Here is a 23,907-nt window from a genome sequence, read left to right on the forward strand (position 1 = left end):
AGTAAGCTCTTTGACATAGATCTTTGCAGTGATTTCTTTTGAACCTGACACCAAAAGCAAAAATAAATAAATGGAACTACCACACTAAAAAGCTGCACAGCAAAAGAAACCATCAACAAAGTGAAAAGGCAGCCTAATAAATGGAGGAAATATTTGCAAATAATATATCTAATAAGGGGTTAATAGCCAAAATATATAAATAACTCATACAACTCAATAGCAAAAAAATCTGATTAAATAGACATTTTTTTCCAAAGAAGACACACAGATGACCAAGAGGTACCTGAAATGATGCTCAACATCATCAATGAACAGGGAATAGCAATTTAAAAAAACAGAATAAGATATCACCTCACATCTGTTAGAATGGCTGTTATCAAAAAGTCAAGAAATAATAAAAGTTGGTGAGGATGTGGAGAAAAGGGAATCCTTGTACAATATTGGTGGGAATGTAAATTCCTGTATCCATGATGGAAAATAGTATGGAGGTTCCTCAAAAAATTGAAGAGAACTACCATATGATCCAGAAATCCTATGTCTGATATTCATGTGAAGAAAACAAAAACACTAACTCAAAAAGATACATGCACCCCATGTTCATTGCAGCATTATTTACAATAGACAAGATATGGAAACACCTTAACTCTTCACTGACATATATATATATATATATATGTATATATATGTATATATATATATATTCACTGATATATATACATATATATATATATATATATATATATATATATATATATATATATATATATCAGAATATTATGCAGCCATAAAATGAATGAGATCTTGCCATTTGCAACAGCATGGATGAAAGTGAAGGGCATTATGCTAAGTGAAATAAACCAGACAGAGAAAGACAAATACTGTATAACCTTTTTCATGGAATCTAACAAACTAAAACAAAAGTAAAAACATAGATACAGAAAACAGATTGGTCGTTGGCAGAGGCAGGGGTTGATGAGTGTGAGAAATGGGTGAAAGGGTCAAATGGTTAAAAATAAAACAAAACAAAAAACAAACCATAAATTATTTAGGTATTGGAGTTAGCAGACAGGGACTTAAGAAGAAATCAGTGAAACAGATGATGAAAAGACATAAAAAAATATGTAGTACTTAACAGAAAATTGGATTTTATTGTAAATAATGGACATTCTAGAAGTGAAAAATACAATACCTGAAATAAAGAACTTGTTAAAATGATTTAAAAATAGGTTGGACACATCAGAAGTCAGAATAGGTGAACTTGAACTCAGTGATGTAAAAAAGTCTAGAATAATTACTCGGGGGAAATACTGAAACTCAAGTTTTACTTAGTTAACTGTCAAATATCTTACATAGGTATAACTGAAGAGTTGGAAGGAGAGAAGAGAGATATAATGGGAGAGAAGTAATATTTGAAGTAGTGATAAACAGGCATCTTTCAAGTTGAGGAAAGATATCATAGATTCAAAATCTCAGCTGAAATAAACCACACCTAGGTGCACTATGTTCAAACTTCTAAACATTAAAATAAAGAGGATATTTTAAATGTAGATAAAGAAAAGAGATACATTACATTTAGGGGAACAGTAATAAAAATAATAGCTCATTTCTGAATAGAAAATATAAAGCCAAATGACAAAGGAGTGACATTTTAAAGTGCTAAAATGGGGAAAAAACCCTTACAAATCCAGAAGTGTATTCTTAGCAGAGCTGAAATGAAGTTTTATCTGATAAACAATATCTTAGAGCCATTGTCACCAACAACCAGATCTATAGGCAATTCTAAGGAAACTTAATCTGCCTGAAAGAAAATGATGACATCATGGAAGAGCAAGAAGAAAAGAACAATAGCAGAAAAATAAGTATATCAATGTATAAAAAATTCTGTTGACAATTTAATACAATAAAACCATTTCTGGTGGGGTTTATAACATATGTAAAGTTAAAATAGATGACAATATTAGCAAAAAGAGGAATGAGCTAGGTGGTATTAAATAGTTTAATGTTTCTTTCATTGTATTATGATAAAAGAACTAATTTAAGGTAGACTCTCCTAGGTTTAGGAATGATTTGTAATTTTTAGGGAGATTGCCATAAAAATGATAATAAAATTTGTAACAAAAAAGCTAAGTACAATGAAATAATAAAATAATTATTTAAGCAACAAATCTCAAGAAACAAGGAATGAAAGAGAACAAATGGACAAATAGAAAAAGTTGGAAGAGGGCTGGCCTGGTGGCTCAAGCGGTTGCAGCTCCTTGCTCCTAACGCCTAAAGCTGCCGGTTCGATTCCCACATGAGCCAGTGGGCTCTCAACCACAAGGTTGCCAGTTCGATTCATCGACTCGCACATGGGATGGTGGGCTGTGCCCCTTGCAACTAAGATTGAACAAGGCACCTTGAGCTGAGCTGCCACTGAGCTCCCGGATGGAGCTCCCTCTCAACTACAAGGTTGCCAGTTCGACTCCCACAAAGGATGATGGGCTGTGTGCCCTGCAAGTAACAACTGGCAACTGGACCTGGAGCTGAGCTGCACCCTCCACAACTAAGATTGAAAAGTTCAATAAGTCCTGAAAATACACACTGTTCCCCAATAAAGTCCTGTTCCCCTTCCCCAATAAAATCTTAAAAAAAAAAAAAGTAGGAAGAAAGTAGACATACCCAACTACATAACTAATTAAATGTAAATGGACCAAAAGTTCCAATTGAAAGACAGAATTTGTTAAATTGGATAATAAAAGAAAAATAACCTAACTATACAGTATTTACTGAAGCCATCTTTTAGCTATAAATAGTTTAGAAAAATATATACCATAAATTCACTAATGAAAAGAAAATGATAGTTGACAGCCATAAGGAAGCATGAAATCTTGCCATTTACAATGACATAGATAGACCTGGAGGGCATTATGTGAAGTGACATACGTTAGACAGAGAAAGGCAAATACCGTATGACCTCACTTATATGTGGAATCTAAAAAAGGAACCAAGTTCAGGCTGGTGGTTGTCAGAGGAAGGGGATGTGGGGCTCGGCGAAATGGGTGAAGGAATTCAAAAGGTACAAACTTCCAGTTATAAAATAAATAACTCATAGGGATGTAATGTAGAGAATGGAGAGTATAGTACTCTCCATACTGTACTGCATTTTTTAAAGGTACTAATAGAGTAGATCTTAAAAGTTCTCACCACAATAATGTATGGTAATGGAAGTTAATTAGACATATTGTGGTTGTCATTTTGCAATATAGACAAATATTGAATCATTATGTTGTACACTTGAAACTAATAAAGTTGTGTGTCAGTTATAGCTCCATGAAAAATGAATTTTAAAATGATTTAAAAAGAGAATGAATGAATGAATGAAAGTTGGACGAATAAATATAACAAAAAAGAAGAAAGAGGAGAGAGAGAGGAAGGAAGGAAGGAAGGAAGGAAGGAAGGAAGGAAGGAAGGAAGGAAGGAAGGAAGGAAGGAAGGAAAGAAGGAAGGAAGGAAAGAAGGAAGAGAAAACAACAGTGGATATATTAATATCAATCAGAATAGAACTCAAGGCAAAAATTTTACAAGAGATAAAGTGAAACATTTTATAATAATAGTTTCAAGAAACTATTCTTAATTTTTCCCAGCTTCTGAGCTCAGAGCATATAGTTATTGTGCAATGCTGCCATATCCAATGATATAAGCAAGTTCATGTAGCCTTAGAAGGATATAAACCCTTAAATGCAGGCAGAAAAGATTTGAGTGAGGTTTGATCTCTAGTTCATCATGATTCTTACAGGTGCTGTGTAAAACCTGTAACTTGGTTATATTAGCTGTAGAATGCTTTTTTCTTTAGAAAAATGGTTTCTTTAGCCCAATTGTCCTTTGGATGCTTTTCTTCCTCAGCCAGAATACTCTGGAAGTGTTGTCAGTTGCAGTATAAAGCCAGCTAACTGTGTTGTGTTGGGGAAAAGAAAACACCAAAATCAGCAGATGCAGATTTAGCCTATGCTCTTTCACTTTACACTGGCTTAACATTTACTCGGATAAAACATCTACTTTTCTGAGACTTAGCTTTCTTATCTATGTAATGACATAATACATTCTTTTTAATCCATAAAGCACTATTAAAACATGAGCTATTATTTTCATTAGCTAAGTGACTAAAATGTCAGTTATATGTAAAGACAAAAATAGTGGACTCTGCTTCTATGTCCTAAATTCTAGAACAAACCAGAAACTTGAAACTAAACAACAAATGAGAGAGGACATAATGTATTTTAATTTAATATTATTTCAAACCAGTGTAGAATTTTACCATTTCTTGTTGTGTTTAAAAACACATTTTTTGAGAGCATGTTACAAATTATTTTATGCCATAAAGATGACGAGCAAATGCATTTTGAATGAAAATGAATGACATCTCAAGATTTTCATGGTGTTTGTAATAATGTAGTTATTGTAATTTTTTAATGTAGAAAATAATCAATATATAAAAAAAGAAAATGGCAATATTTTTCTAATATGTAGTTAGTTATTTTGGATTAATAAATTTAATCGAGTTAAATAATAATTGTTTATGTTCTTCAGTATATAAATAATACTAAATTGATGTTTGACAAAACTAAGCCATTAGAAAGCTTATAAGTAGATTTTTACATAAGAATTACCAAGATTAATGAGGGCAAGAGGCAAAGACTAATGGCAAAAAGTGGCATAAAACATGATTATTATTCTAAACTTAAACAATGTTATGCCATGAAATGAAAAAGGTCATTGACAGCTGGTTGTTACCACCCTAAAAATGCTTTTGTGCAATAATTGAAATGCAAATGATAGTCACTCCCATTTTATTGGGTACAGGAAGCTGTAATATAGATTTTTATAGGAACATTCAGAGTTACTGCTATTATTCAAAACTCTTTTGTCCTTTTCAAATGTAACCAACTAATGTAAATTGTTTTCAGTTGTACTGATTTATGACATAATCATAGCAATTATAGTAGGGTAAGTGCTATTTGACAAGTCAATAAGATCACTTTTAGCCTGGTACTGTTGAACTACAGCTTTCAGAATGTACCCCTCGTTCCTTAAAGTGTCTTTCACCAAACCTTGAATAAAGCCAATTTTACAAATATAGCAGAAATTATGCGTGCTACCACACTTTAAAACTATCACTTTAGAAGTCTGCACATCAATTCTAACATCTATCATTGTCCCCAAATATTTTGTGACTTTTCTCTAAGAATTGTTGCAATAAACTTTATTTTAAATATCCTCAATGGTAGAAAAGCTATTCTTTGTAGATGATCATAATATTTAAAAACAGATGTAACTGTTTTGGAGCCAAGCTGGCGGAATATTCATTAATGTTTAATTATACATGCCTCTCTTTCTCTCTCTCTCTCTTTCTCTCTCTCTCTCTCTCTCTCTCTCTCTCTCTCTCTCTCTCTCTCTCTCTCTCTCAGTCTCTCTCTCTCTCTGTCTCTCTCCCCCTACCTATATCTATATCTATTTCTCTATATCTATCTATCTGTCTGTCTGTCTGTCTGTCTATCTATCACCTATCTATATACTTATCTATGTATTCTATCTGGATAATAGGGGGAAAAATCCTCAATTTTTTAAATAAAATAATTAATATTCTCAGTGGCACATAATCTGCTTTTGTGACAATTACAGAAAAAGTATTTGAAAAATATTTTGAACAAAGAATCATCACTATAAAAGTCTCCAAGAAGATACTTCAGTATAGTATAAAACACAATTCAATATGTAATTTATGTTATGCTTGTTAAATGATATTTCACTATTTTGTAGTTGCATATCAACGAAAAGGAGTTTTGATTAATTGTAAAAATGGTTTGTTTTTTGTTTAATTTGAACTTTTTATTTTGAAATAATTTTAGTCATATACAAATCTGCAAGAAGAACCAAATGTTCTTGCACAAAAATTAATAGTTTATTTAACCAAAGATGCTATATTGCATTTAGTTGTTACATTTCATTTGTCTCATCCAATCTGAGATAGTTACTTAGTCTTTCATGACCTTTACACGTTGGAAGGAAAATGGCCAATTACTTTGTAGAATGTCTTCCAGTTTGGATTTCTCTGATGTGTCTTGATTAAATTCAGGTCATGCATTCTTTGTAAGGAAAATGCAAAAGTAATGCTATGTCCCTCTCAGTACATTATAAGAGGAGACACCTAATGTCAATACATTTCATTAATGGTATTGCTAACTTTGACAACTTGGTTAAGATAGCATCTAAAAAGTTTCTCCATTGTAAAGCTACTATTTTTTTTCTTTGTAATTCATAATTACATTGTGGGGAGATACTGTTACATTACACAGATATCCTGTTTCTCATCATACTTTTACCCACTGATTTTAGTGTTCATTGATGAATCTTGCCTGAAACAATTTTTACTGTGATGTTTGCCAAATAACATTCCATCATTCCTTCTACATTTATTAATCAGATTTTTAGTATATGGAAGAACTGCCCATATCCCCAAATTTATTTATTTATTTAATAATATATTTATATTGGCAAGGACTCATGGATATTTTATTCTATGATTTGTAATCCATTATTGTTATACATTTTTTGCTCAAATAGTCCCACATTTAGTCATTGGGAATTCCTTCAAATTTGCTTCTATCTCCTTTTATTTAAATTTTTTTTTATTTATTCCCATATTTTATTTATTTATTTATTTATTTATTTATTTATTTATTTATTTTAATTTATTGGGGTGAAAATTGTTAGTGAAATACATAGATTTCAAGTGTACAATTCTATATTACATCATCTATAAATCCCATTGTGTGTTCACCACCCACAGTCAGTTCTCCTTCCATCGCCATATATTTGATCCCCCTTACCCTCATCTCCCTCCCCCCACCCCCCTCACCCTCTGGTAACCACTAAATTATTGTCTGTGTCTATGAGTTTTTGTTTCTCATTTCTTTGTCTTGTTCTTTTGTTGTTTTTGGTTTATATACCACATATCAGTGAAATCATAGGGTTCTCTGCTTTTCCTGTCTGACTTATTTCACTTAGAATTATACTCTCAAGATCCATCCATGTTGTCACAAATGGTCCTACTTCATTTTTTCTTACTGCCGAATAGTATTCCATTGTGAATATATACCACAACTTCTTTATCCATTCATCTATCGAAAGACATTTTGGTTGTTTCCATGTCTTGGCCACCATAAACAAAGCTGCAATGAACATTGGAGCACACCTGTCTTTATGTATAAATGTTTTCAAATTTTTGGGGTACCCAGGAGAGAGATTGCTGGGTCATATGGTAATTCTATTCATAAATTTTTGAGGAACCTCCACACTGCCTTCCATAACGGCTGCACCAGTCTGCATTCCCACCAACAGTGTATGAGGGTTCCTTTTTCTCCACAGCCTCTCCAACACTTGTTGCTATTTGTCTTGTTGATGATAGCCATTCTGACTGGGGTGAGGTGATATCTCATTGTGGTTTTTATTTGCATTTCTCTGATGATTAGTGATGTTGAGCATTTTTTCATATGTCTATTTGCCATTTGTAAGTCCTCTTTGGAGAAATGTCTCTTCAGGTCTTCTGCCCATTTTTCAATTGGGTTGTTTGTTTTTTTGTTGTTAAGCTTCATAAGTTCCTTGTATATTTTGGATATTAGCCCCTTATCGGAGGCACTGTTTGCAAAAATCTTCTCGCATTCAGTTGGTTGCCTCTTTATTTTGTTATGGTTTCTTTTGCTGTGCAGAAGCTTTTAAGTTTCATATACTCCCATTTGTTTATTTTAGCTTTTACTTCCATTGCCTTTGGAATCAAATTCATAAAATGCTCTTTGAACACAAAAGTCCATTGCATTCCTAAATACTAACAATGAAATCTCAGAAAAAGAAATACAAAAAACTATTCCCTTTGCAATTGCAGCAAAAAGAATAAAATACCCAGGAATATACTTAACCAAGGATGTGAAGGACCAACATGCTGAAAACTATAAGATATTTTTGAAAGAAATTGAAGAAGACACAAAGAAATGGAAAGATATTCCATGCTTATGGATTGGAAGAATCAACACAGTTAAAATGGGCATGTTACCCAAAACAATATACAGATTTAATGCAATCCCCATCAAAATCCCAATGGCATTTTTTAAAGAAATAGAACAGAAAATCATCAGAATTGTTTGGACCCACAAAAGACCCCGAACAGCCAAAGCAATCTTAAGAAAAAAGAACAATACCGGAGGTATCACACTCCCTGACTTTAGCTTGTACTACAGGGCTACAATAATCAAAATAGCATAGTATTGGCAGAAAAACAGACACATAGACCAGTGGAATAGAATTGAGAATCCAGAAATAAAACCACATAAATATGGACAGATAATTTTTGACAAAGAAGCTAAAAACATACAATAGAGGAAAGACAGCCTCTTCAATAAATGGTGCTGGGAGAATTGGATAGCCACGTGCAAAAGAATGAAACTGGACTGCTATCTGTCACCATGTACCAAAATTAATTCAAAATGGATCAAAGACTTAAGCATAAGACCTGACACAATAAACTGCATAGAAGAAAACATAGGTACTAAACTTATGGACCTTGGGTTCTATCTCCTTTTCTACATGCTCCAATTATTGGTTTGAAGCATTTACATACTTTCTGGCAACACAAGGTGTTCTATTTTCATCTAGTACTTTTTCTGCTCAGCCCTGGAATCAACCTTTTTCCCAGAGCCCTGTAGTTTTTATCGGAGAATGGTGTTCAAAACCAAAATGCAAGCACTAGTTATGTTTATTTCTACATTGTGTTACTGCTCCTAGGGCCTCTTTGGGAAAATACACAGACATCTATATAAACATCAATATCAATTTCTATGTATTTTTCTATATATATGTTAAAAATTATGAGTACACATTGAATCCTCCAGTTTTGATCCAACACCCCAGGGTTCATTCTAGCCTCCCACAATTCTAATTTGTAACTTCTTTCTTCTACAATGAGAAACCTGGCTCTCATTATTCGTATAATTTATTTATTTGCTTCATTGTAACATCCTTGTTTCATAATTACTCACACTCTTGTGACAAATTTACTAACTAGAGTAGAATATTTGTGTACAGTTCATTTTGTCCTTAGACTCTCAGCAAATAGTCAAATAATGTTTACAGTTACTTAGATTACTTCTTTCTTCCCCATGCACTTCTGTGTGGTTTTGTTATTTATTTGTAATACAGTTAAGTTGCTTTATTATTGTTTGCATCACATTTTGTGTTCCCCCCACATCCTGGTTGATTTTAATTTTTTAAAAAAATATTTTTGTATGTGTATATGAACATTTATCATGGTACTAAAAGTCAGAACTATATCCGAAGGCATCCCCAAGAGCCGTCCTTTCTATCCCATTTGCATTCCACCATTTCTTTTGTTGCATTACCGCCTATACCCTGTAAGTTAACTAATTTTATTAATTTCTGATTTATCTTTATGTCTTTTGTGTCTTTTCCTATCTTTTATTCCTTCCAAAATCTTCTTTGTACTTGCCTGTTTCTTTCTGGAATCTCCAGTGTTATCAATTTGTCTATATCCACGTAAGATACCAACTAAAGCAATCAAGTCAGAAATAAAGATTTAGGTTGACATGTCCCCAAGAACGACATGAATTTTAACAACAACAACAAAAAAGTTGTGTTTATATGAAAACATCATGAGACTAACCTATTAAAATGCAAAAGCATATTATCTGAGCAGGCAAAAGAATTATGAGAAATAAATGATAGAAATTTGGACACATTGTGTGTTCACAATATGCATAGTGATACGTTATTTATCTTCTCTGCTCTTTTCTTAGTTCTTTCCCTTTCCAAGACTTGGCCCAATGTTTGAAATTGCCACCTAGATTCTTCTGTAGATCTGAGATCTTGAAAGGATAAAGCAATAGTCTTCAAAGAACATTAAACTTAATTGGAACAATTCAATTTCTAAGTAGAGTTTATTTTTTAGGAAAGTGTTAGGTATACAATAAAATTGAGGGGAAAGCACAGAGATCTTCCTTATACTTGTGCCCCCTTCCCCACACATGCATGTCCTTCTCTATTATCAACATCATTCACTAGAGTGGTACTTTTTTTTTTTTTTAAACCAAGGTTGAACATATATTGAAACATCATAATCACCCAGGGTTCATAGTTTACCTTAGGTTCACTCTTAGTGGTACATTCTATAGGTTTGGGAAAAAAGTATAATGACAGATATCCATCATTATAATATCATACAAAATACTTTCAATGCCCTAAAAATCCCTCGTGCCCTTCTCATTCATCTCTACCCACACCCTTACCCTACTCTTGGAAACCACTGATTTTTTTTTTTACTGTATCCACAGTTTTGCCTTTTTCAGATTGTCATATAGTTGGCATCATACAATATGTACTCTTTTCAGGTTGGCTTCTTTCACCTGGCAATATGCATTTAAGTTTCCTCCATTTCTTTTCATGGTTTGATAGCTTACTTACTTTTAGCACTCTTCTGTTACCTGGATGTACCACAGTTTATTTAGCCATTCACCTATTGAAGGACGTCTTGGTTTGTTCCTAGTTTTGGCAAGTATGGTTCAAGCTGCTATAATAAATATCCATGCGCAGATATAAGTTCTCAACTCTTGGGTAAATAATGAGAAGGCTGATAGCTGGATCATGTGGTAAAAGTATGTTTACTTTTGTAAAAACTGCCAAACTGTCTTGCAAAGTGACTGTACCTTTTTGCATTCCCACCAGTAATGAATGAGAGAGTTCCTGTAGTTCCATATCCTCACCATAATTTGGTTTTGCAGTGTTTCAAATTTTGGCCATTCTAAAAGGCATGTAGTGGTATTTCATTGTTCTAATTTTCATTTTTCTGATGATATATAATGTAGAGCATATTTTTATATGCTTTTTCCCCCATCTGTGTATCTTCTTTGTTGAGATGTTTATTTAGATCCTTGGCCCATTTTTAAATTGGGTTGTATGTTTTGTTTTGTTTTGTTTCTTTTTTTTTTTTAATTGTTGGGTTTTAAGAGCTCTTTGTATATTTTGGATAGCAGTACTTTATCAGACATGTATTTTGCAAGTATATTCTCCCAGTCTGTGGCTTGTCTGCTCATTCTCTTGATACTGTCTTTCAAGCAGAATGTTTTAATTTTAGTGAAGTTTAGATTATTGATTATTTCTATTATGGATCACATCTTTCGTGTTTTATTTTAAAAGGCATTACCATATGTCAAGATCATCTAGGTTTTCTTGTATGTTACCTTCTAGGCATTTTATAGCTTTGTGTTTTATATTTAGGTCAGTGATCCATTTTGGGTTAATATTTATGATGGAAATAAGGTCTGTGTCTGGATTCTCTTTTTTTCCTTTTTTTTTTCTTTTTTGCAGGTGATGTGTAATTGTTCCAGCATAATTCGTTAAAAAGACTTTCTTTGCTCCATTGTATTGCCTTTGTTCCTTTGCAAAAATCAATTGACTGTATTTCTGGGGGTCTATTTCTGGGCTTTATATTCTGTTCCACCGATCTACTTGCTTATTCTTTCACAAATACCACACCCTCTTGATTACTATAGCTTTACAGTAAGACTTAAAGTCAGGTAGTTTCAGTTCTCTGATTGTTGTTCTCCTTCAATATTGTGTTGGATATTCTGGATCTTTTCCTTCTCCTTATAAACTTTAGAATTAGTTTGTTCATATCCATAAAATCATTTGCTGGGATTTTCAGTGGGATGGCATTGAGTCTATAATTCAAATTGGGAAGAACTGGCATCTTGACAGTATTGAGTCTTTCTATCCATGAACATAGAATATCTCTCCATTTATTTAGTTCTTTCACTTTGTTCATCAGAGTTTTGTAGTTTTTCTGATATAGAACATATACATATTTTGTTAGATTATTAACCAAATATTCAATTTTTGGGTCCTAATGTAAATGATATTGTGTTTTTATTTTCAAATTCCAGTTGCTTAGTGTTGGTAAATAGGAAAGCAATGATATTAATCTTGTATCCTGTAAACTTACTATGGTATATATTACTTATTAGTTCCAGGAGGTTTTTTTTTGTTTGTTTGTTCGTCAGTTCTTTTGGATTTTCTACATAGATCATGTCATTTATGAACAAGGTTTTTATGCTTCTTTCCCAATCTGTATACATTTTTTTCTTCTTTTGAATTATTGCATTAGCAAGGACTTCCAGTACAATGTTAAAAAGGAGTGGTGCTAGGAACATCCTTGCCTTGTACCTGATCTTAGCAGAAAAGCTTTGAGAGTCTCAACATTAAGTATGATGTTAGTTGTAGGCTTTTTGTAGATAGTCTTTATCAAGTTGAGAAACTTGTCTTCCATTCTTAGTTTATTGAGAGTTTTTGTTATGAATGAGTGTTGGATTTTGTTAAATGCTCTTTCTGCAGCTGATTGATATGATCCTGTGATTTTTCTCTTTTTAGTCCATTGCTGTTATATAATTTAGTTCTATCTGTTTTTGACTCAGGTATTTTGATGCTCTCTTGATAGGCACATGCATTTTATGAATTGCTGTGTCTTCTTTCAGAATTGACTCCTTTATTATTATGTAATCACCTCCTTTATCTCTGATAACTTCCTTACTTTAAAGTTTGCTCTGTCTAAACTAATAGAGCTATTCCTGCTTTCTTTGATTAGTGTTAGCACAACATACTTTTCTCCATCCTTTTACTTTTAATTTATGTGTCTTTATATTAGGTTGGTGCAAATGTAATTGTGGTTTTTGCATTGTTGAAATTTGCCATTTGACATTGGAATACACTCTTAAATAAATGTTATGTTATACATCATTTTAATGTGCATTTCTCGCTTTTTTCCCTAATGACTTATTAGTTGCTGTTTATTTTATGTTTATTTTAGACTATGGAAATATGTTAGACGAAAAACAAATTTGAGCTATTTTCTTATTTGAGTTCAAAATGGGTCGTAAAACATCAGAGACAACTTGCAGCATCAACAACACATTTGGCCCAGGAACTGCTAAAGAACGTACAGTGCAGTGGTGGATCAAGAAGTTTTGCAAAAGAGACAAGAGCCTTGAAGATGAGGAGCGTAGAGACCAGACATCGGAAGCTGACAACAACCAACTGAGGAACAATCATCAAAGCTGATCCTCTAACAACTATAAGAGCAGTTGCCAAAGAACTCAATGACTACCATTCTATAGTCATTTGGCATTTTAAACAAATTGGAAAGGTGAAAAAGCTCTATAGGTGGGTGCCTCATGAGCCGACTGAAAATTAAAAAATTGTCATTTTGAAACGTCGTCTTCTCTTATTCTGTGCAACAATGAACCATTTCTCAATTGAATTGTGACGTGCAACGAAAAGCAGATTTTATACAACAACCAGCGATGACTAGCTCAGTGGTTGAACTGAAAAGAGCTCCAAAGCACTTCCCAAAGCCAATCTTGCACATGCTCACTGTTTGGTGGTCTGTTGCCGGTCTGATCCACTCCAGCTTTCTGAATCCCGGGGAAACCAATACATCTGAGAAATATGCTCAGCAAATCGATGAGATGCACTGAAAACTGCAATCCCTGCAGCCAGCAATCATCAACAGAGAGGGCCCAATTCTTCTCCACAATAATGTCCAATCCCACGTTGCACAAGCAATGCTTCAAAAGTTGAACGAATTGGGCTACAAAGTTTTGCCTTATCTGCCATATTCACTTGACCTCTTGCCAACCAACTACCACTTCTTCAAGCATCTTGACAACTTTTTGCAGGGAAAATGCTTCTGCAACCAGCAGGATGCAGAAAATGCTTTCCAAGGGTCCGTCAAATCCTGAAGCACAAATTTTTATGCTACAGAAATAAACAAACGTATTTCTTGTTGGCAAAAATGTGTTGATTGTAATGGTTCCTATGTTGATTAATAAAGATGTGCTTGAGCCTACTTATAATGATTTAAAATTCATGGTCTGAAACCGCAATTACGTGTGCACCAATCTAAATATTTAAAGTGGTTTTCTTGTAGACAATATCTAGCTGGGCTCTGTTTTTTGACCCACTCTGAGAATCTCTGTCTTTTAATTGGTACATTTAGACCAGACATTCAAAGTGATTATTGATATAGTTGGATTAATATCTACATTATTCATTACTGTTTTCTATTTGTTGCCCTTGTTCTTTTTTACTATATTTGTCTTCCACTCTTTTTCTGCCTTTTGTGGTTTTAATTGAGAATTTTATATAATTTTATTTTATCTTTTCTTAGCATATTAGTTATACTCGTTTTTTTTTACTCCTTTTGTGGGTGCTCTCCATAATTCAAATTTATTTCTCATTTCCCTACAAGAGGCCACACTACTTAGAAGATGGATGATATGTGTAGAAGAGAGATAATGGACTTAAATTCAAAGAATAAGGAACTTGTTAGTTATGGACACAAAAAATTAGGTGACTTTCAAATAGAAATGAGAGTTTATTATTAGTGAACGTCACCTTTGCCCAAGGAAGGTTGGAGATAGAAATATAATGGCTTCTTATGAATAAATAACTATCCATGGGGTAAATAAGCACTAAAACTTCAATTTTGGAGGGCATAACTACTCTAAAATCAAAATATCTACCTCACTAGATTCATTTTTTCATAGTTTCCTACTTCAAGTTGCAGAGTGAGTGGATCATTGGTTATTCCCTAGAATAAAATAAGCATCATTAGATAAATTTAAGATACATAGTAAAGATGTAGTTGTACATATTTAGATAATTTCAAGAGCTATAATGCTCTCTAAGAAGCCAAATAATTTTACTTTCTTTCCAGTTCATATCACTAGTCCTTGTCGTACATGAAAATATACATATTCCACAAAGCTGCATACATAAGAGTATACGATTATGCCTCTCAGATTTAAAGTGAAAAGATTACACATTGTGTGCGTTTTGTATAGGTATTGCTTTTGATTGTGTGATTTGCTTATTATTCTTAGGTTAAAGAGTGGAAAACATCAATCAATGTACCTTTCTCATTTTGCAGATTATATAAGTACTGAACAAAAAGTTGAATCAGATATCTCTATGTTCCATGTTATTTTTATGTGCCTACAATCAGTTGCAATCACTTGAGTTGAAATCATGTTTCTAAAGTGTCTCTTTCTGTTTTTTAAGGACTTTAGTGAAAGCATTTGGCTGAGCACCAACTTATCAAGAAACCAACATCTGATTTTGTTTTAATCTTAAGCACCCCTTCTTGCTTTTTGTTTTATATTTAACCCATATGTTGTTTGTTTCTTCTTTCCTGCCTCTAAAAAAAAAATGAAGTATTTATTAGTGTTCCTTTTTATTTCTTCTATAGATGTTTTTAGCTATACCTCTATGTTTTTGACAGTGATTAACCTACAGATTCCATATACATATTTAATTTATGACAGATTAAATTTGTTAGCATTATATTATTTTACAAATGATTCAAGAACCTTAAGATCATATAATTCCATTTATTGCTGTAAATGTATTTTCTTCTATTGTCATGTAATTTACATGTATGTATAAATTTATCCTCAACACTCTTTCTTTCCTTCCTTCCTTCCTTCCTACCTTCCTCCCTCCCTCCCTTCCGTTTTTGCTTTCTTTAGTGCAGGTCTGCTATCGATACATTTTCTGAGATTTTATTTGCTTGAAAATGACTTTATTTTACAGTCATTTTTGAATAGTTTTACTGGACATAGAATTATAGGTTACAGTTTTTCTTTTAGCTCTTTAGAGATGTCAACCTATTACCTTTCTACTTCAATTATTTCTGATGAAAATAGGCATCTTTAAAAACTTTTTTTCATAAATGTAATATACCTCGTTTTGCTGATTACCTTCAAGATTTTCTAATTTTCTTTTATTTTCAGCAGTTTAACTATGATGTATCTAGCTGTGATTATCTTTGTATTTATCTTGCTTGGTTCTTGAATGTGTGGTTGATATCTTTCATGAATTTTGCAAAACAATTCAACCATTATTCCTTGTACTTATTTCTTCCCTCTTTCTGAGATTTTAGTTACACATCTGCTAGACTACTGATATTTCCCAATAGGTGTCTGATTCAATGATCTTTTATTATTCTGTGGTCTTTTTACTATAAAATCTTTCCCATATAGTCTTAATTTCAAATATATATTTTTCAATCTCACAGTTTCTATTTGGTTCTCTTTCAAATTTTCATTTATTTTTTGTAAATATTCCAACTCCTCTTTCACTTTGTCTTTTTCTCTAAATTCTCTAACTTATTTATGATGGTTATTTTTAAAGTCCTTATCTGCTATTTTGGACACTTGAGTAATTTGTTTTTCTGCTTCTATTGATTGCTTTATTCTCTGATTATGGGGTACATATTTCTACTTCATGTTTACCCTATTTTTTTTTTTATTTTATGTCAAAGATTGTGTATACCATATTATTAGAGATGAAACTGGATAATACTTTTCCCAGAAAGTGTTCACCATTTTCACTGTTAGCCAGTCCAGGGTTACAAGATGATCTCTTTGATCAAATTAGAATTGAACCATGTTGGACTTGGGCTGCAGCCTTACCTCGTTTGGTTCACTTGAAATAATAAATGTCATTAGGATGGCATCAGCACTCTTCCAGCAATGGTTTGGATCCTTAACATAAGACTAAGACATATTTATCTCTTTTTCAGTCCACTCCTCATTTTCCCATGCTATTGCTTTATTGAAGAGAATCAGCTTTGTATTTGGGCTTCTTCAATTTCAATGTATCATGTCAATCCACATTGTTTTTAAAAATCAATTCATTTTTCCTTGGTACAGTAAAGTCTCTTAACCTCCTCCACACACTAATACCCAGATGAGGAAATTAATTCCAGGAATAAAAATGCCGTTGTTCTCTTACTCAATATTATTTTCAATGACTTTAACAAAAATGATCAGAAATTTTTTTTTCTGATGGTTTTAGGTCATTTTGGAAAGAGCAATATTTGTTAATTTTCTATCTCTTATGGAATTGAGACACTAATTCTTTTAATCTGAAGCTTGAATGAAAACTTTTGTTCCTTACATTGTACATTACTTCTATAGTTAGGAAAGCAATATTATTAATAGTGACATTAAGCTTTTAGTAACATTGAGCTTTTGCAGAGAAAATGTGCTATGAAACATTTGAGAAAATACAAGTATTATTTTAGGTAAGAGAATAGTTTTCATTTATTGAATTGCCCTTCAGTGTAATCATATTAAATATTAATAAATCAAGTAGATCTTTAAATCAAGTAATCTTCTTTCATTGTTTGCATTGCAAACCCTATAATCCTTATCATAAATAAATTATAAACTCTAGCTGTTTGGATTTCTGTCTGAGTTTAATAGCCCTGTCAGAAATGTCTGAACGTATTGCAAATAATTATCGTTCTTGGTATTGATGGACAATTAGGACACAGTGAGACTATGAGGAACTGATAAAAGTCATTTCAGGATTTGGTAAAATAATGGCTGATGAGATTAGGTAATTGTTTAACAAGCACTGATTGACTAGTTACTGCTTACAAGACACCATGGCGAGAATTATAACTGGGAAATATGAGGTTTGACAATTAAATTCACAACTTGTTGCAATGATGTTGCTAATCTTTTTTGATATCAGAGGGATTATTCATTATGAATTTGTACCAACTGGACGAACAGTTAACCAAGTTTACTATTTGGAAGTGCTTAAAAGGCTGTGTGAAAAAGTTACATGACCTGAACTTTTCACCAACAATTCATGGCTCTTACATCACGACAATGCACCAGCTCACACAGTACTGTCTGTGAGGGAGTTTTAGCCAGTAAACAAAAAACTGTATTAGAACACCCTCCCTACTCACCTGATCTGGTCCCCAATGACTTCTTTCTTTATGCGAAAGTGAAGGAAATATTGAAAGGAAGACATTTTGATGACATTCGGGACACCAAAGATAATACAACGACAGCTCTGATGACCATTCCAGAAAGAGTTCCAAAATTGCCTTGAAGGGTGGTCTAGGCACTGGTGTGGGTGCATAGCTTCCTAAGGAGAGTACTTCGAAGGTGACCATAGTGATATTCAGCAGTGAGGTATGTAGCACTTTTTCTAGGATGAGTTCACGAACTTAATTGTCTGACCTCATATATTAAGATTTACATACCTGTGTATACTGGGAAGCTAACTATAAACTGGAAATTTATGGTACTGGGGATATTGATAGAATAAAATCTCAAGAGTGACCTGTGTCTCTCTCTTGTTCTTTGAAGTTTACCTTTTCTTTTTTCAAGGAATGTATAAGAAAAAGTAAATGTCATCAAAAATAGATCAAAACCTTTCTGTTCCATTAGTAAAGTACTCATTTTATAAAAGATCATTTTTATGGGCATGTTAAAAGAGAATTGAAAATATGTTATTAGAAATTCTTGCCTCTTGCATTTGATTCTGTATTCTCTAAAGGGAAAAATACAATGAAGATCTAACAAAGATCAGTAGAAAAAAATAAATGACTTGTGGAGTGGTTTGGAGAAAATATTTATGTGCATTTATCTTGGGGGACTTTAAGGTCAATGTTTTCTGAATGTTATAAGTGAAGACCTGACTATTTCAGAAACTGATGACCTTACTTATCAGATATGCAGATTAATTCAAGTACTAAGCTTGAGAAGTTAGTAACTTTGAGAAGAGCATCAGAGTGATTGTTTCGCACAAAAGGATAAATTCTCATGCTTTAAATGGTGAAACTGGAATATACCGCTTATTGTGTCAACTGTCATTCTCTATTATAGAAGTAATGATTGACAGAATAATTATTTCAACATTTATTACTTACCAAGTATATTCCAGATACTGTTTGAGTTGCTAAATATATAATAATAATAATGAGAAACGTGACCAAATATTTTATCACCAAAATGAGACCCTTTTGAAGACGGTGCTAATAGTTATACCTAAATAATAAATGTACTGTGACTGTGGCATTTAAATAAAAAGACATAGTCTCTTTAAAGTTTGTTGGCATAGAAGAGGTAATATATTGAGTGTTTACAATATTGTGTAATAACTGCTAAATTAAAACCTTGTGGGGGGCGTGTAGTTTATTGTGGTAGTTATCTCTAGGTTAACCTTCACTCTCAATAATCTTTGTTTCCTGTTATGTATGTACTTGTGGAGTCCTCTTTTCTCATTGCATTAGAGACGGCCCTGGGTAACAAGGATACTTTGTACAAGGACTTGCGGCCTCATGCTTGGTCTCTTGTAATACTTGTTCTTGGACCCCAAACCTGCCACAGAAGGAGTTAAACCACTCAAAGTGGCAGTCTGGAAAAGCCATGTGCAGAGACTCCAGAGAGAGACTGTGAGACCACATGAAGCGAGAGAGGTTTCCAAGAAGCCCCAAGTTGTTCTAGCTCCCAGCAATTTGAAAATGACTCTGCTGCATCTCGTGTAGCTGTCACAAGTCCTTCTCGCGGAGCTTTGCCAAAATTGTAGATTTGTGAGAAATAAAAAGTTGCTTCTGACTTATGTTGCTACATTTGGAGTAGTTGGTTATATATCAATAGATAACTGGAAAGATTTTAGTATGCTGCCATGAAAATGGAATGCTGCTGTAAGAAAAAAACTAAAGTATGTCACCTTGGCTTGGGGACTGCTGACAGAAAAATATGAAAGAGCGCAGGTGATTAGAGAAAGATGTAAGGCATGGACCAATAAGTTTGATCACAGGAAGTTCTTGTCAGTTGAATCTGCATGTGTGGGGGAATAAGAGTTGTTTGATAATGGCCTGGATCTGAATGCCTATTGTCCCTTTTGCTAGTGAGAAACTGAACAAGTAGGATAAGTCTTCTCCATCTTACAGGCTTGGGGAGTGTAAAACACAAAAGCCCACAGGCCTCAGAAAGAGCTTATAGTGCACAAAACTAGACAGCATATTGACTTTCTCCACCTTCACTTTTCTGGTTATTAAGCATATCCCAAATATCAGGTATAAACCCAATTGACACACAGAGAAAAGATACATCCATCGAAACTGATTCATCTTTCAAAAATAGATGGTCCAGAACAAACAATTGGAACATAAAAACAGTCAAATAAATCTGCTAGAAAAGGTGAACATGAAAATCAGAAGAAAAATAAGATCACATAAGGAAAACTAAATGTGATGCAAAATAAAATGGTTTGGGGTTTAACATCATGATTTTGGGAATATAAAATCCAGTATATTAATTATAGGAGATCATCACTGGGAGTTCATGTGCAACAAATAGCTCCTAGCAGAGTATTGAAAGATAAAAGAAAAGAAATCATAAATGAGAAGATAAAATACTTTGAAGATAAATTCAGGAGACTTATTATGGTAAAATTCGTGATCCAGATTGAAAAAAAAATAACAAAAGGATAAAGGAGAGGCAGTAATTAAACAATTAGAGGGAAACGCCCCTAAGCTGAGAAGAGATATAAGTATAAAATATAAAAGCCTAACCACGTTTCAGTGTGGGTGATAAAAATGAAAATGACATGAATCTGGACAAAGCCTGACACATGTACTGGACATCTGGACCTGAATTCATAGGATGAAGAGAAAATTTATACATTTCAAGAAAAACTATGCAAGTTTTTGCATAGAGGAAAACATCTTATTTGCAATCAGAATCTCAAATAGTGGAATAAGTCAGAAGTCAGCTGAGATAAAAGGACTGTGAGCCAGAAGTCTTATATTCAACCAAGATATCACTCATGAGTTCTATAAAAAAGAAAGCTATTAAGGATGTATGAGAAATCTGAGACTATATTATCCACATTTTCCATGTAGAGAAAATGCTTGTGAAATGACTACTTAAATAAACAAATAAGTAAAGGTAAAGTAGGGGAAGATGAAAGAAAAAGTAAATACTCTTGTGAAATTAGCCCTGTGACATAAGTAATTTGCAGATAATAACAAATTCATCTGGAATGTATGATATGAATGCCAATTAAGAACTGTTTAAATAGAACAGAAAAATCTAGTAAATACTAACTTGTCCCAGGAAAACCTAGGAATGTGGGGAATATTGGGGGTACAGGGGGTGGGGAGGGGAGAAAAGAAGTAAAAGTATTCCAGAGGTCTTAACTAGGAGTGGGGTAGAGGAAGAGAAGGTACAATCAAATATTCTAAAAATCTAACCTTAGCGAGAAAGAAACAAAAGAGGAGTTGGGGAGCATTCTGCATTGTTGTGTAGCAAACAGTAATTCTCCATGCAGGAAATAATAGATATCTTATTTATAAAATATTAAAGTCATCAGTTTCTGATTAAAAAGTAATATAAGTAAGCTGACAATAACAGTTAGAAGGGAGGAATAAAATCATGTACATGTATTATTATATCTAATATGAAAGAAGTGTTATACTGGTTTCAAAAGAAAAGTGCTGTTCTAAGGTTTTCAGATGATATGTGCATGAACACAAGCACACACACTTAAAATGACATTTAGTTTTAAATGTTAAAGCAGAATGGATAAAAGCATACCATGTGAAGAAAAAGCAGGAATGATGATACAAATAATCAGAAAGAATAGAAGTTAAGTTTACCAATATTACACGAGATAAAAGTATTGTACAATGGTAAGAGGCAAAACTGAAAAAAGGTTTAGTTTTTATGTTAGATAATTAGCTGTGGTGTTATTTAGCACGTACACACTTACTAAAGTTAAACCTTTTTTTTCTTTTTTTTTCCAGTTTTGCCTTTTATCATGTGTCTGAAAGCAGAAGATGGATATCTTAGCTGAAAGAGAGTAAATTCACACTTCGCCTGCCTTTTCGTTTTATTCTAACCCTCAATGGATTGGACGATGCCCACCCACATTAGAGACAACCACCTGCTTTACTTAGTTCACCAATTCAAATGCTAATCTCTTCTGGAAACACCCTCACAGACACAACCAGAAATAATGTTTTACTAGTTATCTGGGCATCCCTTAGCCCAGTCAAGGTAACACATTAAATTAACCATCACAATCGTGTTTATACAGTTCTAAGACTTATGTAAAAAGCACTAGGGTTTTAATTCAGCTTCTTGGATGAAGGAGGCAAAAACTGCTTTAAATTCACACATTTCATAAACACCTATGTATGGAAAATATGCCTTAAAATTGAATAATACAGCGAAAGTCGTAAGACCATGTGAATTGATTTAATGCAATGACTTTGTCAATAGTGATGAAAGAGACGAGTTAGAAAGATTCTTTTGGCTATAGAATATTTAAGACTTGAGTGCTGGTAAATGTTGATAGTAAGGCTGAAAAGTTATAAACCATTGTTTCCAAAGTTTCTAACAGAAGCAACTATACAGAGGTGATATTATTAACCAAGTTGGAAGATACATGAAGAGAGGTGATTTGGAAGGCAGTGAGTTCACTTTGGGATGCTACATTTGAGGGGCCTGGATGACATCTGAGTATTTATATCCAACTGTATATAAAAAGAGTTATCTGGAATGCAGGGCAGAGATTTTACTTTGGACAAATCTTAAAGCGATATCAATAGTTACTATACTAGATTTGATGGATACTGAATAGTTTTTATGTTGTTTTATTCATACTCATGTTAGATAGGAATATTTTTTTATTAATATATACCAAAATTCATTGATTCTAAGATGCTCACATTTGAGTATTTCTGCAATCAGGATACATATAACAATTACTATCAGTCAAGTGTGATTATGGGGAGGTTATCAGAGTGTGCATATACACATTTAGTCAAGTGGTATTTATATTGTCATCACTGAAGTGATGAAAATTGGGTTTTGTGTACTATTGATTGAGTCTGACATTTAAAATGTTTTGAAAAAAAACATACTATAATTTGTCATTAAATTACAAAATTGTCTACACAAAACAACATGGGAATAGAGTAGGCCTGTGTAAAGTTAGCTATCATTAATTGACAATGTTTTATGTATTTTAATAGTACATACAATAAGAGTGGGTCTTCAGTTGACATCTTATAATTGTTGAAATACAGTATATCATTTTTCCAACTAATACACAAAATTCCAGACATTATTTTCATTAACATGTCAGATAAAACTTAAATAAAATTTCTAAGTTCAATCTTATCAGAGGGGCTATAACGTCATTCTATGCATTGAGAAAATCAGTTTTTCCTGACTGCACTGGTGCCACCGAGACTCTAACCACAACTTTCAACATATAAGGCGACAGGGTTTTTTCGCTCTGGAATTATATTAGCTGCTGCAGTGCAGAGAATAACCAGTACAATGTCTGAGTATTCTATTCAAGGCATGTATTTTATGCAGATCTGCAGTTTAGGACTTCTATAAGCGGCACCAAAGCATTTTCAAGTCGAACACCCATTATAAACTCTGCATGTGAATAAAACAATAGGGAAAAATCATGTACAGAATATCAAAATGTCCTGTTTTTCTCTAACTTTCATAAGAATTCTGCAGTGATTTTGATGAAGTTCTGTGCTATGTCCTCTTCAGTTTTCCCATTGACGATAATCAAGAAGAAAGTGAACACACCACGTTTCTTTTTACTGCTAATGAGAGAGAAAACAACAATAACAAAAAAAAATTTCACTCATAGACTCATAGCTTTCATAGCTGGAAGAAAACCTAGAAGTCAAATAGCCCCATCCTCACTACAGATGAGTAAATCACAAACCAGGGGTTGATTTGTCTGAAGACCCAGAGCTATTTAGTGGCAAAGCTAAGACTAGAGCTTGGCACTTTCTTGATCCTCATTCTGGGGTACTCTCCATTAGCACCCATTGAGGTGAACATACACAAGCGTGGATAATGTTGCTTTTATTGTTACAAAGGGAAAATAAAATACTTTTTAACCCATAAATAGCCACACGACCCTTATTAGTGATTGTTATGTATATTTTTGAGCTGTTCACAAATT

This window comes from Rhinolophus hipposideros (genome assembly GCF_964194185.1).
Source record: "Rhinolophus hipposideros genome assembly, chromosome: 3".
In the NCBI taxonomy this organism is placed as follows: Eukaryota; Metazoa; Chordata; class Mammalia; order Chiroptera; family Rhinolophidae; genus Rhinolophus; species Rhinolophus hipposideros.